Source organism: Herpailurus yagouaroundi, unplaced genomic scaffold (genome assembly GCF_014898765.1).
Source record: "Herpailurus yagouaroundi ecotype Mexico unplaced genomic scaffold, PumYag 197, whole genome shotgun sequence".
Classification (NCBI taxonomy): domain Eukaryota; kingdom Metazoa; phylum Chordata; class Mammalia; order Carnivora; family Felidae; genus Herpailurus; species Herpailurus yagouaroundi.
Window position 1 is genome coordinate 20,905,562 of NW_024412428.1, and position 18,277 is coordinate 20,923,838.

The 18,277-nt window shown below is 34.5% G+C and overlaps 1 long non-coding RNA gene across 2 annotated transcripts in view; it reads left to right on the plus strand.

The window, feature by feature from the left end:
• The window catches only part of LOC121012931 (uncharacterized), a 92,972-nt gene that overhangs the window by 40,191 nt on the left and 34,504 nt on the right, over window positions 1-18,277 (plus strand). The window contains exons 2-4 of one of the 2 annotated variants that reach the window (XR_005782411.1): window positions 3,181-3,728; window positions 9,640-9,734; window positions 16,965-17,031. This is a non-coding gene — a long non-coding RNA (uncharacterized LOC121012931). Of the gene's footprint in view, window positions 1-3,180; window positions 3,729-9,639; window positions 9,735-16,964; window positions 17,032-18,277 lie in introns of those variants that run through there. The other variant, XR_005782410.1, reaches the window with a different exon arrangement.

The window sequence follows — 18,277 nt, forward strand, 5'->3', positions numbered from 1 at the left end:
ATTTCTAAGTAAAAAGATTTTTTAAAAATTAAGTCCACCTTAGAGAAACAAGACCAACAGGAAAATAAATGTTACTTTAAGACCCATCTAAGCAAATTGTTTTTAAAACATTCTCCAGTGTATACTAAATTTTCAAGTTATTGTTCAAAATGTTTTCAAGTCTTCATTCTTTTGTAAAAGATGAAAAGACCTATAGCTTTCACAGTTTTATCTAAATAAGTTAATATGTTGAAGCCAACATTCCATCAGTTGTAGCTTTCTTATTACAAACAGCAGGAGGGAAAGAAAGCATTGAAATTACAAAACCTCTGTTCTCCACATTACCCACATTTACCATTCGTTTGCTGGTGATTGCATTCCAGTTTCCAAGTAAAACCTCAGATTTTAAATTATGACTTCAGTTCTACTGTTATGACAAGTAAAGAGTATGCAGAGACTCAAATGAGGTCTGTGGAAAGGAGTGGGGTAGGGCTGATTAACTCTTCATCATATTGAAGATGAAAAACTGAAAACTTCTACCCTAATTGAGTACCTAAATAACTTCTTTATTTTCATAAAGTACATCACTATGTGGAGTATTAAAGTTTGGAGAAAGTATTCTTATTAGTTTTTACCTCTGAATTTGATGATCTGATGTAAAAACACTTTCTTTTTTTTTTTTTTCCTTTAAAATTCAACTCAATTATTTGCACCCCCTTGTGGTCAAACATAAAATTCGTCGTTTTCAAAACATCTTCCAATTGGGCTTTTTGTTCAGGCATAGGAACCATGTTACTAGACTTTGTTTTCCTCCGGTTTTGGTGAATTGAGATTATGAAGGGTTTTTGGTTTATGAAATAGTATTTTAAACAAAACAGGACTTAAATCTTCTAAAAGTGACCTCTATATAAACTTCAGTCTGGGCAAAATGGAGATAATTGCACCAACCTCAAAGGTTACTGTGAGGATTCAAGGGGAAAGTGCATATACTTGCTTAGCTGACACACAGTAGGTGCTCAGTAAATGTTATTTACCAACATCATCACTTTAGAATTCTCTTGACAGACTATATCGTAAAGGGGCTTAGGTAAAAAATTTACCAGTTCATGCAGTTCAAGTACAATTGTTCCTTAAAGATACCACTTATCCAGACTTACGTCTGGCTGATTCTCGCCACAGATATGGTATATTTTTAAAGAACAAAGAATATATACTTATCTCTGGATGACAGAAATTTGGGTAGTTTTTACTTTATATTTTAGACTGGCCTCATTTTGCTCTTCCCCCCTCCTTAATTTTAATAATAAGAAAAAGCAATAAAACTATTCCACTTCCATATGATACTCTTAATGATAAATTGACATCCTTATTCATCTGGCAGAGACTGTTACTCATATTTGGCAAAAATAATTTGTCAGGCTACTTTATCATATTAAGGAGCTTTTGATCACAAATGTTTAACTCCTATTGGCACTAGCTTAGCTTTTTAAGACATAAGAACCTATTTTAAAAGATTAGTGTTAATGACTGACAACAATAGCTAACATTTACTAATATACCAACCGCTGTTAAAATGCACTTACTATATTACCACATTTACATCCATACAACCCAATGAGATAATAGCATTACACCTTTTATAGAAGATAAAATTGAGAAAAAGTAACTTATAAAGCTAATAAGTAGCAAGGCTGAGATCCAAATCCAGGCAGTTTAGTTCCAGAGTCCACCCACTTAACCAGTGCACAGAAGTACCAGAGATGTAAAACTAACATACTACCTTGCAACATTACTTCTTGATCTCAAATTATTAAAATCCACTTCTTTTCTAATTGTACCTCAATAATGCAAATCATGCTAGCCTTCTCCCATTTCCCTACTTCTTAGTACTTCAGGCACTTTCAATATCCATCATCTTCTTTAACCCTCGCAATGATATATGTATGTTTTTGTATACTCCTACAGTTACTTACGGTTTATCACAAGTTGTTTTGCAACAGAAACTGGAAAAAAAATGTAGCAATACCCCAGCTTTTAGACTGTTGGGATTCTTTAGAAAGCTTATTATCACTTGGGATCAGGAAAAAATTAACCAGTCAAAAATAATCTTAAAATGTAACAATATAGGATCAATGGCAGTTGTTTTGTTTTCATTTTCATCTTAACTAGCTTGGTGGCGGGTAGGATAACTCTCCCAAGCATATGAATGCTTAAAAGAGGTTTCTAAGGAAGGTGTTAAAATATTGACAACTTTATCATCAATTATTGCTATCTTAGCGTCCAGTTTGGGGACGTGGGCACAGATTTGTCTACGTTTTGTGCCTCTTTCTACTTACTAGTTCTAAGATTTAGGGGCAAATCTCTTAATCTGAGTCTCGAGTGCCCTCATGTATAAAATGACAATAATACCTATATAACAGGACTGTTTTTAGGGGCAAACACGATCAATCCGTAAATCGTTTATTTAGCTCCGTGCCAAGCCAGAGTACAAAGTACAGTACCACAGTGTACGTGGTATCTAGCTATTATTACTTTATTAACGTGCCGCACAATGGAAACCCGTCTTCGATAGTTTCAGTTCCTTTACCACCCTTTAAAAAAAAAATCACCCTAAGTGATACCCAAAGACTACCCATTCACCTCCCCAAAACAGAGCAGAATGTTTAGGAACATGTGAGACGGTGAGAAACTGGACTCGATGAAAGCGCCTTCGAAACAGCCTAGAATCGAGAAGGGCTACAACACACTTAAGTAATCCTTCACTCCAGAGCACACGCACACCACACACACACACACACACACACACACACACACACACAAAGTTGTTGAGGAGGGGAAACCACGCCTCCTGTGTGTGCTCAGGTTGGATCGCACAGCAAGAAACAGAGTGCCCCAAGTTCCAGAATCTGACAGATGCGGACTCATCCACGTGCTTGCAACCTGTGCCTCCTTGGGCAAATTACTTAAATTCTCTGAGCCTTGCTTTCCTGGTCTGCAAACCGATAATAATAATAGTACCTACCTCATGAAGTTGTTCTGAGGCTTAAGTGCAATAGCTCCTGCAAAGCGTTGACATACAGCAAGTGCTCTACACACAGGCGGGGCTGTTTTAAGTACACGTGTATCCATACACAGGGTCTCAGAGACACAGTCCGTTGTTAGTTTAGACACTGGCAATAAAACGTTTTTCTTTTCGTCTAGGCTGCACCCTTATTTGTTTTCCTCGAACAGTAAAATAATGCCGATCGACTGACAAGTCATCTATGGACCCTCGGGCCCACAGTCCCCACAGTTCCTCCACGTCCGCGGCTGAGCAAAGAAGCTGCACGCACGCGCAAGAAACGAGGTCGGAGGAGAGACTGAGGAAGCAAAGTGCGAGCGGCGAACAGCGACGATTCTGCGCATGTACAAGGCGCGGAGGTTGGGGTAGGAGTTTGCGCATGAGCAGAAGTGTCGGGAAAGCTAGAGAAGGGTTAGGAGGCGGTATTGACAGCTGTGGAGGCAGCCCGCGTTCCCGGCATGCCCCGGGGCGGCGGGGTTGGCTCTAACGAATTTGAATGAGGAGCCTCAGCGCTTTCGGCGCCATTTTCGAGTGATGCCTGATCTCATCAATCTAGCGGGAGAGACGGGATAACCTGTCCGAGATTATAGCGCCGCTAGGACTCCGCCGAAAAATCACTTAAAAAATTGCCAAAAATTACTTCGTGCAAAGGGCAGCCCGCAGAGCTTGACCAGGGTTGGCGCAGACGGTAAGAACCTGAAGAAGTAACAGCGGGACCTGGGAGGTGGCAGTGGGGGACCGTCAGGCGATGGGGGGGGGGGGGTGCAGCGAGTGGGCACTGGGTCCGCCCTCATTTTAATTGCTAAAAATGAGAGGAGATGGGGTTGGGGGTAATTGAGTGTCTGCGAGTGGGCGGCGGCGGGCGGAATGTGGCGGGAGCGCGGAGAGACGGGGGGTGTGGGGGGAGGGGAGTTGCAGTTTGAGCGGGACTCTGACGGGCTGCGGCGGAGCAGCCGCCGCCCAACAGATCTGTCAGCGGGACCCCCCGCCCGGGGCCGGGCTCGGGGCGCGGCGGGGCTCCGCAGGCCGGGGCTTCTTGACAGGAGAGGGGCGAGCGTCCCCTCCCCCATTTGCCAAACCGAGCGGTATTTAATCGCAGTTTTCCCGGCCCGCTGACGGCCGTCTTCTCGTGACATGAAACTTAAGATCTACGGAAAATTAAGGACCGAGAGTCTAGTGGGTGCCTCCAGTCCGTCGTGCGGACCTGCTGTCCGCGGGACCCAGCACTGTATATTGTGTTAGACGCTGAAGCGTGAGGTGCCCTCGGAATGTGGGTTTCACAACGTAGCCCTACGGCTTTGCGCTCCTCGGTCCCGGCAGGAGTAACCCTGACGGTGTCTGGCTTTTCCAATTTGGGCAAGATAGGGCGGGGGCAGACTTTTGAGGTTTCAGCGGGCTCCTAGGGAAGATGCTGAACTTTCGCTTTTTGCTCGGGATTTTTGTCCTTTGCTCTCACGGTGGTGTTTTTTCTGGGGGGGGGGAGGGGGTGAAAGATAGGGTTTGGAGCTTGCAATTTCCTTCTCCCAGTTGCACTTTTCTTAGAAGACTCCTCCGATCTCTGAAACATGTCTCAGGGAAAAAAGCAATCTGTGAAACTGTATTGATGTTTTCCTCACGAAAAAGTCTTAGCCCGGACAGCTTAACGGTAATTTTGCGATCTCCACCTTTTCTCGGGAACTCTCTTGACTGAGGCGGAGGGAAGAGGACTGTTATTTGTCTTTCCCTTTAGTGATTTTTTTTTTTTTTTACGTCGTAGTTTCTACCAATTCTTAGTCGGTAACTCTTGAATGATTTGAGCCAGTTACGGTTTTAAGCAGTACTTTATAAATAATGGCCTTCGTAAAAATTATTCATTAAAGATCTGTTAGGTTTTGAGTCTTTTTCTGCGCTGAAGGCACCGCTGATTAACCCTTTGCCGGTGTGTTTTGCATGTGGGGCGCGCGGCTCTGGGTTGCGAATATGCAGGAGATGGGTTTTGCAGCAGCTATTCAATTGTTCGCGAAGAGGAAAAACGCTTTCTGGGAACCGCACTCACACACTCTTTAGGACCACCTGCCTGAAGAGTTTTTCCCCCTGGAATTGATGTAGCGATTGATTGATTTCTTATTTCTGTAAAGACTGGAGGACCCGCCCTCACTTAGAATCTGTCCCCGAGGAGAATAGGAGAGCGCAATGTGATGTTTTTCAAATTGTGTCTAACGGAGCTCCCAAAACACCGGACTTGTTACCCCCTGATTGGCTGGAAGGGAGCGGGACTAGGGGGTTTGAAAGTTGAACACTAGATTGTGATTCTCGACTTTGAGAAAAATACTTTTAGAGAACCACGGAAATAGTTAGGAAACGTTAAGACGGGGAGTTTGGGGGGCGGGGGGGGGGAAGCTGGTGTTTAGTATTTTTTTCTTCCATAAAGGACTTTCGAACAGTTCTGAAATGTGTATTAAAAGTAAAACTGAGGATGCAGTTTTCGCAAAAATTGTAATTCTGTTGGCTGAAATTGCAAGACTTTTATGTGTTTGCCCCTGTTATCTGTTGGTTAAAAACTGACTGTAGGATCTAGGGTTTTTATTTCATTGGCAGAAAATTTTCAACTTAAGCTACACATTTCGATGCAGATTTCGGGAGAATTGTTTCTTTTATTTTGATGATAAGAAACTTAAAATTTCTGAGGAATGAGCCTCCCCACATTGCCCATAAAAATTGTATGTATTTAAATTTATTTTCCACATCTAACTTAAAACACATGGGTTTTGCAAATTCAGCCATTGGTGTGGACTTAAAACTTTATTAACAAGAAATTTACGTTGCTTAATTTAGACAATACAACAGGTAAGTATGCACAGGTGCTTATGTATGATTTCATTCCTTTGATAAATTCACTGTGAAGAAATACATCGCATACACCATTGTGGGTGTGTTGTGTCTTACTTGGTTGGTTTTCAGTTCATTTTTTGTTTAATGTTGGTTGAGACAGCCGTCAATATATTTCTATTTATTACCAAGCTTGTCATTCCGTTTAATTGCATCTTGATAAAAGGCGGGTGTGGTTTTCAAAGCAAATCGGTGAAGTCAGTGATAAACAAGATAGCTGTAGATACTTTTTAAAAGATTTTTTAATTTAATAGAAATTAATGTTCTTTTATGAATAGCAGTTGAAATTTTGAAACTTTGTATTCTAACATTAGGTCAAATATACATTGTTAGAAAATATTCAAATGAAAAGATCCCACGACTTTTAAAATCTCTGTAGGGTTATAAATATAATTTATATTGAGTGAAATAGCTGAGTTTATAAATAATGCTATTTTGTATTGCCTTCATAACAAGAATTGCAATTGTGGAATCTTTGTTCATTACCTTTTTTCAAAGCTGTTTATTTTGAATCATCTCATGAAAATTTCATGAAAGGTGCTAATTATCCTCTCTATAAAATTTGACTTAATGAAGTTGTAGGAGACCTCATTTCTGTTTTAAGTGTAATTTTACCTATGATACAGAACTATCAGGTTTTGTTTTTTTTACTGTTATTTTGGGTTTGGGGTTTTAATTTTCATTCAGATTATTATGTGACTTGGAGAGTTTTGAGGGTGGGGTAAGAGAGGGCTTTAAATTCCACCAGGCGGGTTAAACTTAACCATACTTTTTTAGTGCTTTGGTTTATGAGGGTTTTTGTTTGTTTTAAGGAGTGATGGTGAAGAATTGTTTTATTTAATAAGCCATTTTTTAAAGAAGTGAAGGATTCCTTTATTTAAAATACTACACTTAAAGCTTGAGAATGTACTAGCACCTAAATAAAAATGACAGCATTTAAAATATTTTCTCTTTTTATGTGATGGGTTTTTAGATTTGTGGCCATGTAGGTATGAGTTCCAACATGTATATTATTATTACGTATAGTATCCATATTTCTCTGTAGAAATTGATAATTCTCATTTTCTATTGTAAGGACTAGAAAAGTCATTTATTCCCTCTGGAAAACAATGGTGGGTAAAGGTGTTGCCAGTAGCTCTACTCTTTTTAAAGCTATGTTTATATAACATGGGGGAGAGGGAACTAGAGAAGGTAAGGTGTCAGTCTTCCTGGTAGCATTGATATTCATTTGTTTGCCTTTCAATTTTTTTTAAAACTCCAAATAAAAGTGCAATTTTAGACTTTGCTTTAATGCTATTAACTTGCCTTAGTTGTACATTTACAAAATGTAACCTCCAGTGTTTGCAAGTAACACTACATTTTTTCTAATCAGATTAATATCACTTTTTAATGTTACCAAAAACTGGAACCAAGGATGAAAATTTCACAATAGCTTTCATATTCTGGATCCCTTGTTTCATCATGTTTTGTGTACTACATTTTTGTTTTTTGTTTGTGAAGACATGTATATTTTTATTTCTGTTTATTGGCATGCAGTAACAATATACTTCAATATTGGTCAGTTAATAAGATTTACAAGAAAAAAAAAATGCCCAGAGACTGTACTGGGTATTTCTTCTATGTGATACATAAGCTTTCTCCAATTAAAAAAAATCAATTAAATACACTATTTTGAAGTTTTATTGTATAAAAATTTGTCTCTCATTTTAAAAAATTTCACTGGCCTAAAATTGGCTTTTTTCTTTTTTCCTTTTGTTTAGTGAAACTTAATAATTCCCACATTGATTTCTTTTTAACCCTTTTTTAGAAGAAACAGGTTATTGGTCTGATTATGACTAGAAAACACATTTTAGAAAGAACTGTCATGCCAGAGTGTTCATGTACATGTAGTTTTGTTATTTCTTACTGTTACTAATTTTTATTTAGCAAACTTAGAAACACTGTGGCCAGGCAACTAATTTGGCATGTAATTAGACTCAAACTATGACTTGATGAAATTTGGTAGCCCCACATCTCTTAAGACCAAAGGAAATCAATAATAAACTACCACTTTCAAGTAAGTGTCAAAAATTAGATTAAGTCATTTTTGCTAGTGATAGTATTAGACTTTAAAGTCATGGTCTTAATAAGAGTAGTATCACTTTTAGAATTTCACGTTACTAATAAATGTTTATATGTTTGATTATTTGCATATACAAATGACTGTAGAGCCTTCCTATAAATATTGCTTTCTTATAGGGAAATGATTTTCCTTTGCCTTTTTCCTCCCCAGTGTCTGTCTTAGAGATGCTTTAAAGGATCTCCTTTTAGAAAGAAAAGTTTCAAATATGAACTGATATTAAGTATACATATTAATTTTATTTTTAATATTTTTTATCTAATTATGAGAAGTTTAATATACTTTTTTTATTACTTTCATATTTCACTAAAAAGTCTTTGCCCTGGAAAAATTTTGCACTGGGTTTTAAGTGTAAATAACTACTTTGTAATATGTTTGACATTGAGTTGTACTAGTTTGGGGGGGCTACATCTTTTTTTTCTTATCATACACATTTGGTTTAATATTTGTCTTCGATCCAAACCTCTTTTGTTCTTTATTGTCTAGTATTTGTTGTTTCCCCACTATTTAAAAACTTTTGGCATGGAGTACATAATGGTTTCTATTTTCTTTCTGTGATTTTTAAAGTTGTGACACCTTAATTTTCAGAGTGCTCAAATATAGAAAACTTTGTCTAGATCTTTTGAGAAGGACTATGTAGAAATGATTTTAATGTTTCAAAATGTCATGGTTTTTGGGTTGATGTTTGTGAGTTACATATGTGTGCTATTTGTTGTTAAATATTTGGCGGCAGAGGAATAAAGGTTTTTTGGTTCTCATTTCTTTTCCTAAGCTATTCTTAAATAACAGTAGAAAACTGAACTCGTTAACATACCGTACGGTATAAACCTATGGTAATTTAACAACTTTATATTGTTACATAATTGCCATTAAATCATTAAGATTCAAGTGAAACAAATGAAGAAGCCACTTCTATACATTTGGTTACACCATCTACCTGGAAATATTAAAAAACCATTGGCCCAATAGTCATCCACTTGTTACTTATAAATATTTTAATTTATTTAAAAAGTTAATTCTAAATTTTTTTTCTGTTAGAACTGTAATGTCTTAAAATATTTGGAAATATCAGTATAATTGTTCACTTGGGCATGGCAAAAGACCAAACTTAAGAATAGTAATTTCTGTCATCATTAAAATGTTTGATAATTTGGGGAGAAAAGTAGTTAAAAATTTATCTCTGTCTCTTGAGTAGTTCTTTTAACTGTGGATTTTATGAGTTTTAGAAACACAAACTGTATTTCTGATATTTTCCTTATGGAGTCACCTTTACCAGTCCTCCAGCACTTACACACTTACACACACACACACACACACACACACACACACCTACCTTTGAAAATGAATGCCCTAAAGAGAAATGAAAGCAGAAACATATTAATCTGATTTGTTTGAAGAGGCTTCAGATGATAAAGCATATCACAGGTGTTTCTAATCAAGTTATTTCTGCTTAAAAAACATTATTTTCAAGTTAGGGTTTCTTTGAACACAGGCAAGATTGGGGTCATTTTGAAGATTTTTACCTTCGTGTTCAGGGATCAACTGTGGAACTGTAGGAGGCGGAAATCTGTTGAGTGTCTTCATGCTATAATACATGACATTTTTATTGCAGGTTTTGACCTTTAGGAGAGAGCCAATTCTGGAGAACAACCTAACTTCTCTGATTGAACACTCACATAATGCATTGGAACATGATAGGAGATTAAGGTATACTAATGAATTTTAAAAGCATACTATTTCATATCTTTGCAGTATAATTGGACTAGACCATTAGTAAAGCTAGAACTTTTAGGTGAGCTAAAACCAATAAAGATTTATTAATAGACAGAAATCTGTGAAGTGGTCAGGTAGGCTTCTCTTATTAAAACTCCACATTTTTTAATATAATTGCTATTCTCATCGACTTTTATTAGATCCAGTCCCAACTGAATTTATTCATTCTAAAAATAAGAATATATATAGTGATTTTTCTTTTTTTTTTTAAGGTTATTATACTGGTATATAAAGAAGAATTAAATAGTACACTTTTCATCTCATAAAATGAAAGGTTTAAATCAAATAGAATTTGGTGCTTGGCTGTTTGACAGGTATAATGATAGGTAGAGCCTATAAGTTTAGGTAAGATTAATGAGACTATTTTAAGAGAATTTAAAGTATTCCAGATACCATCCTAACCAAAAGTGGCATTTTGGTTGAAACTGAAAAACCCACTTTCTTAAGCAGAAACTAGTATCTTACTCATAGGTACTCTGAATAAAATAAATTGTTCATATCAAAAATTACAGACTATAAAAATGTAGAATGCCAAAACTTCCAGTGACTTAATTTTGCCTCCAAAATACTTTATCACAGAGCCACTTTTCTAGTATATTTTCTTTGATTTTTATAGTTTTTTGAAGGTTTCAGATACTTAGCTAATAAAAATTTTGATTGTTTTGTAACCAGTGACCTGGTATAATGAAAATGAACTTACTGAACAATATTACTAAGCATTGGTTAATTTTTGCATGGTAAAAATATTAATCACATGATAAAGTATTAACCCTAACGTATTTTTTAAAAAAGTATTTGCTAAAGTGAGGTTTACTAAAATAGAGCATAATATGAATTTTTCTTTAAATTTTTTTTCACCTAAAAATATTTACTTTATATGCTTACGATACAGGAGAGATAGCAAAGATTTGTTTTCCTAAGAAAAGTGTTAATTTTGTCTTATGAGTGAAGTGTAATTGTCATATAACTGCTTGTATCTTTAAATGTTCAGTTATTTTAAAGCAAATTCTCTAACGTGTGTTTGAACATTGAGATACGTAACAAAATATTTAAAATCTAATATTCAGCATTTATTATAAGATATTAGATAATCCAGGAATGTGAATCCATTAACAGTTAAAGCTAAATAAAATGTTAAAATTTAATAGAAATCAGTTTAATATAAGGGCAGAGTTCACATATTGATATCATTATACTGTAAGGTGTCACTATATACTGTTGGAGATAAATACAGGGTATTGAATGTCTTCATAGCTTAGATTTGAGAATGTTATAAATAAGCAGCTTAGTTTAAATAAGATGGAAATGAATACAATTTTTCCCCCTCTAACTTAGCCAGTGATTTTCAGATTAGAAAACATTAAGATGAAAAGTGAAAAATGTGGTTTCTGAATGTCTGAAAAATAAAAACAAATCCAGATTCAATTTATCAGTTTCAATCCAGATATCTTTGCACACAGCCTATTGTTAAATGGAGGAAGAGTGATAGCTTTTGAGTTGATATTTTAGATAAAGACATCAATCCCCAGAGTTTCTAATTTAGAGAGTTTATGATTTATGATCTTTTAAGTTGTCAAAACTTATTATTTGGACACAAACATTTAGCACCATAAAATCATCTCTCTATAACTCTATACTGGCTTATAAACTTCCAAATTTTTAGCTTAGTAAATAATCTAACATGTAAGAGATTTGGTGCAAATATTAATAGTTTTCTTGTATTTGGTCAGCTCTTACAGGATAAGAAACTTTAACCTAATTGGTAGTGTGTGTTATTTTAGAAGACAGGTTAATAAAGGCTTTTACTGCTATGTGTGATTGGCTATCCTTTACCCCTTAAAGGACATTTTCTACGGATTTTAAGTGTTTTAAATTTGCAAACCTGATTATCTATATCTAAGCCTTGGTAAGTACTTTATCATATCAGGATTTGGGGAAAAAGACTTACTGTGGTTTTTTTTCTCTGATACACTTCTTATTTGGACAGTGTTTATATTCTGGGTTAAATGCATTTTCCGGGTTAAAAAACATTCATTTTCAGGAAAAATTCTTAATTGTTCCTAAAATACAGTTATACTGTCAGTGTTCAAATTTTTTTGAAATAGTTATCCTTAGCAGGGAAAGAATATTAGGATAAACTAGAATAGAGAAAATTTAAAATGTCCACTCAGGTACTTGAAATTCTTCATTGTCATTGGTAGATAATTCTAGTTTATAAGGACAACGTATTTTAAGCAGTTTCTCAGCTGTAACAACTTTCTTTATTGTGGTTTTGTAATGTTGCTGTGGATTCATTAAAGAATAGTCAATTAGAAAATTTTTTAAATGTTTATTTGAGGCAGTTTTGTATGTGTGTATTTTGTGGTGTTTCTTGACCAACCAATAAAATATATTCTTAGTCTATTTTTCTTTTCAGAATTATAATTTCTGATAACCATTTTCAAAACAATATTTAAGTAATGGGAAGATTTAAATTTTTCATTAAATATCATTTTGAAGGAAAATTTCAGTTCTTAGCACGACAAAACACAGTTTTGGTATTTTATTAACATGTATGATTTGGCTTAGTTTTACTTTCCTGTTTCATGATTAGAGTCACTTGGAAGAGAAACATGTAGTGTATTTCAGATGTAGTTCCCGAGACTGATTAATCCATTGGTTAATAGTTCATTAATTTGTTACTGTTTTGTGTCTTAATTTTTAAATATCCTTTTTTGATATTTGCTGTTAGTTTTTTCCATTGTTTGGCTTTCATAATAAATGTATTATAGTATTTTTGTTACCCTGTGATCCTCAGAATTATTTCTTTTATTTTTATTAGCATTATTTGTTACTGAACTGCTGCTAAACAGAACAGTTGTTTTTCAATTTTGATAAAAATAAAAGATTGGGTTTTTCCCTTTTTTTCCCCACAAAATGTTTTTATCTGAATTTTAGGTATTTCTGTTTTATACTTTTATTTTTAATCCCAAATCTAGCCTTCTTGACAAGATATTATTTAAATTCAGCCAGTTCTAGCATTTAAAAAAATAATTTATAGATGTCCTAATTTTCCTGAGTTTTTAAATATTTTCCAGAATCAAAAATTGCTTAAGGCATTAAAAGATAAGGATTGCATTTAAAATTGAAGTATTAATTTAATGCTATTGGATATAAATAGCATCACATTTAAATTTAAAGATAATTTGACAGAATACTTCTATTTGTTACTCATTTGATATTATGTACTAAGTTTTTAGCTTCATATTACACATTTAAAGTAGATAAATTACATGTGGAAATTTTTTTAATTGGAGTTTTTTTGTAAAAGAAAAAAGTTTATGGGCTAAAAATCTTCTTTGTTAATAGGGTCTGATTGCAAACATATGGTGATGATTAGGTATGTGGAACTTGGGAGTCTGGAGCTTTTTATAAGCAAAATATAATTTCATTTCTTGATTAAATTTTAGATACTTTCTTATTTTCCAGGAGAATGGATAGGAAAGATAATATGAATTTATGAATTCATGGCAAATCTGGCTAAAACTTTTCTGAGAATTTTGATAATTGAGCAGTTAAATCTAAACTAGGAGCTGAAGATCATTACATGTGTCATTAATTTTTTTCCTTAGATACATTATAAGTTCACTTTTAATCAAAACACTAATTTTGTCTTCTCTTCCCATCCTACTTTTTAAGAAAAAAAAAAAAATTCTTAAATAATTGTACCATATAGTGATGTAAGCAGACCTGCTAGGTAGGTTGGGCCTAAACCATTTTTGTCTTCTGTGTTAGTTGCATATGCTTTTCTTAGCTTGCTGCTTCAGCAGCAGCAGCAGCAACAATGAATAAACAAGTATCACCACAGCCCTTGTTCTTGTCCCTTACAGCTGGGAGCAGGGGCTGGGAGATTGCTGCTGCATGTCAGCTGTTGTACAGAATAGCATCAATATGCAATAATGGTGGCCAAAGGAGCCTACACCCACCAGCTTTTACAGACCAGGTAGGAAGGGCCCAACTATCATAACCCATATATAGCATAATAAATACTTTTTTTGACAAAAGGTACTTTTTTTTCCCAAAGCTGCAGAAAGAGAACAGTAGTTGCTTACAGTTCTTAGACTTACATTTTTCTATTATTTACTCTGTGGCTTTAGTTATTTAATTTTTGTTCTGTTAATTTCACGTATGAATGGAAAACTGTCTTGTTTCTGGAAGTATGCATGGTATGTTTCATGTTTTTCACTTTTAAGCTGGTAGATTGGAAAAAAACTATTAATAAGTTGCTGATAACACAAGTTATGTATTGTATTAAGGAAAGAGAAGTTGATTATGGCCACATTGGAGTGTTTCTTTCACTTTGGGGCCATATTCTGAGCCCATGTTATCTTTGTTTATAGCCCAAACAAACAAGGCCAAATTCTTGCTGATTTCACTATAACTAAAAAGAATACCCCATACTACTTAGTGTTGTATTTAACTAAAGACAGAGCAGGCTGCAGGTGGAAACTCATTAAGTCTTTACTTTTTCTTACTGTTAAAATGTTTTATATCTGAAAGTTCAGATTATTCTAAATCTTTTGGAATTAGGTCTTTGTAATATCAAATGATACAGAACGGTGTTTTTTATTTTTACAAATTAAATTTGCACAGCTTTGCATAACCTAAATATCTGCATTTTTCTCACCTTTTGTATCTAAATAATTCCAGTAGGTTATAGTTACAAGGAAGTGAATGTTAGATTTCTATTAATGTTCAGATTTCATCTGTAGTTAATGAAGTGTAGGTAGAAAACTACAAATGACATTTTATTTTGTATAAGCCTAATATCCCAATTTAAAGTCTTGACATTTGCGGTAGCATTCTTTTTAAAAGGTAATCATAGTTTTTCCCTGGTCATCTTCATTAAAATTACAACTAATCACTCCTCTTAATGTTTTCCCTTACCAATCACAGTAAACTCAGAATATAAATTTCCTGCTAATACTGTTGAAACAAGCTTTGTTGTAGTATGTGTTAGTTTTGTCTGAAATAATAAATGAGCTGAAAACCTGATCTAATGTGAAATTAAATGTATACAACCATAAATTGAAATTACTTTTTTTTTTTTTACTAATACTAGAATGTTGTCTTTAATGTGTTTGATGTAATTTAACAGATAACATTTTAGTTACCTGCTCTTAATCAAAAAGTGAGTTACATAATCCTTTATATTGAAAATATCTTGTTTTTGCTATGAATTACGACATAAACTGTCTATGGACCACCTGTACCGGAATAACTTAGAATAAAGCATTTTTCCAGACCTGCAGAATCAGAATCTCTGGAGCTGGGACTCAGAAATTTGTACTTTTTACAAGCTCCACATGAGTTCTTTTAGAAGCACCACATGTGAGGAGTACTGCCCAAAATGAAATGGGGGAGGATTCTTCACATCAATAAACCATTTATATTTTCTGTTTCTCCCCGCCCCCAGCCCCTTTGGTCGTCATGGATCCAAGCTCAGTAACTACTTCTGAATCTTATCATCTCTACCACAGTAGTTCTAGATTAAGTCTTGTTATTTCCTCAATCATGTGAAGAAAATCAGTATTATGAGAGCTTTATTTTTGTTCAAGTATCTTGGGGCAAATTTTAGTCTCTGGTACATTTAGTATACCTATGTTAGACCTACACTTGATAAAAACAGAAGGATTTGGTCATTTAAGAATTTTAAAATTTTTCCTCTGGATAGTGGCTGTTTTTCTTAAATATACTTCCAAACATTGGAGAAAATAAAGAAGAACTTCTTATATGCTGCTTATGGGAGCATTTGACAATGTCATAGTATAGTTGAAGATATACATAGGCTTGAACCCAACAATTCCGTTCCTAGATGTTCTAGGTAAACTGAGACATGTATGAAAAAGTCTTATAGTTACTTTTATTTTTAATAGGAAAAAATCAAAAGTACTATAAATGTTAAGCAACAGGAGAATGGCAAATTGTGTCATAGTCATATGATGAACTGTTTATTATACTGCTGTTTAAGTGAGAGCTCTGTGTGATCATAGATGAATGTCTTCGGCGAACAAAAACAAGTTGCAAAAGGTTGTATATTATATAATATTTATATAAGATATATAGCATTTATGTAAAGCTAGAAAGCAATGATATGGTTTTAAGTACTTGATTTTATAGTAGTAGTAGTAGTGTAAAAGCATGTATAGGAAATAAATGCCAAATTCAAGATTGTAATTTTATATTAGGAGAGAAAGGAATGGGATCAGGGTATGGTACGAAAAGGATTCAACTATATGCATAGGCTTTTTCTTTAAAAAAAAAAATAAATAAATAAAGCAAAATAAGCCTGGCAGAATATTAGAATTCCATGAGAAGGCCAGGGATTTGAAATTTTCCTGTAGATTTGAAATATTTTTTCAAATATATCAAAAAATGTGCTGTCTTTATTTTGGTGAAGATCTTCTACAATAAGATGTATACTTAGGATGCTCCTAAAAGCATGGATGACTTTATTCTATTTGTTCTATATCTTACAGTAACTAATAGAAATAGTACTTCCTACTCTTGTAAATAAAGAACAGCCTTGGAGGCAATTTTTCTTATCACTGCTCTTCCATTTACCCTTGAATTCAGACAGTTTCACAATAGTATTTTCTTTTGTTATGGCTATCGATCATAACGTTATTTTCAGAATTTGTTTATGCATTTGAAACTCCAACTTAAGCTTTGTATTATACTGTTTTACAGTAGAATTCTTGGAATTAAGCAATATATGGATTTTTACATTTTGCATTTGTATACATGTTACATGTGTGTATGTGTGTGAGAGAAAGATTGGTCAATCTTGAGGTATGATCTTGAATTTATCTTAAAATATCTGCACTTAGATGATGTCCTCTAGAAGCTGAGTGTGCTCCAAGTTAGACATGAAGTGTGAGTTTTAGTTGCACTTAGATATTTGACTTTTAAACTTTGAGAAGGTAATAGTAATAGAAAAGTGAATTTTAAAAACTAATGATAACACTTTGGACTGAAATAGGTAAATGCTGCTTGGTGTTCATAATCTGTGATTGTGCTGTATAAGGAGCAGAAAGCTGTGATTATCAACTTTAGCTGAAAATTTTATTAACTTCTATAATGTGATCAATTTTTTAAAGTCTTCACTCTTATTTTTTTTCCTAGGTTTAATAAAGATAAAATGAAGACCATAATAAAATAGTCCCCTACTTAGCCCAGCAATTCTTACCTTGTAAGTATCAACTCTCAGTTAATATTTAGTATTAACCTCTGCCATTGCTATAAAAACTTAGTGTTTCGCTACAGGTGTTGCTTTATTTCTGAATGACAAGTTTCTTATCTCCCCTTACCCCCTACACATTGAAGGTTGGTATTAATTTAATCCAGTTTAGAACAAGAATAATGCCATTGCTTTGAATAAGTTTTCTATTTTGGAAAGTATTTTACAGCAAGGCTCTATTTTCTAAATCTGAGAATCACAATTTTAAACACTTGTCCTCCAAAGGAATTGATAAATAAGTAATTATCTTTATTATTATTAGTCAAGTTTATTTTTTTTTATTTTTTTAAATGTTTACATATTTATTTTGAGAGAGAGAAAGAAAGAGACAAGCAGGCTCCACGCTGTCAGTGCAGAGTACAGTCTAGGGCTCAATTTCACCAACTGTGAGATCATGACCTGAGCTGAAATGAAGAGTTGAGTGCTTCACTGACTGAGCCACCCAGGTGCCCCCCATTAGTCAGGTTTATTGATAGTTATTTTATGGTTTTATAAACTGGAAGGATTCTCTCCACTTGAGAGAGAGTTTTTTCATTTATTTGTTTTTATATTTCACTAAATTACCCTGCACACTTTTCTGTGAGATACTTAAAATTTAGCTGTTAAACTTCAGAAAGTGGGAAAGACAGGAAGGCAATCCTTTTTCCTTCCTTTTATACCTACATACATGCACACCTCTTTCTTAGAATAAACATTTGGACCCTGATTCATTTAACTTTTGAGAAACTTACAAATTCTAAGGAAAAAATTTTAACAGGTTAGCTAAAATTAATGTCATACCCCTAGAAAAACTCAAATCAAGGTCATGGTAAATACACAAGATAACTATTTTCCTAAAAATATTTGAGACCCTGGGGTGCCTGAGTGACTCAGTCAGTTAAGCATCTGACTTGGGTTCAGGTCATGGTTTTACAGGTTTGTGAGTTCCAGCTCTGCGTTGGGCTCTGTGCTGACAGCTCAGAGCCTGGAGCCTGCTTCACATTCTGTGTCTCCCGTTTTCTGCCCCTCCCCAACTTGTGCTTGAGCTCTCGCACACATGCGCACTCTCTCTCAAAAATAAATAAAACATCAGGCTCTGGGCTGATGGCTCAGAGCCTGGAGCCTGTTTCCGATTCTGTGTCTCCCTCTCTCTCTGCCCCTCCCCCGTTCATGCTCTGTCTCTCTCTGTCCCCAAAATAAATAAACGTTGAAAAAAAAA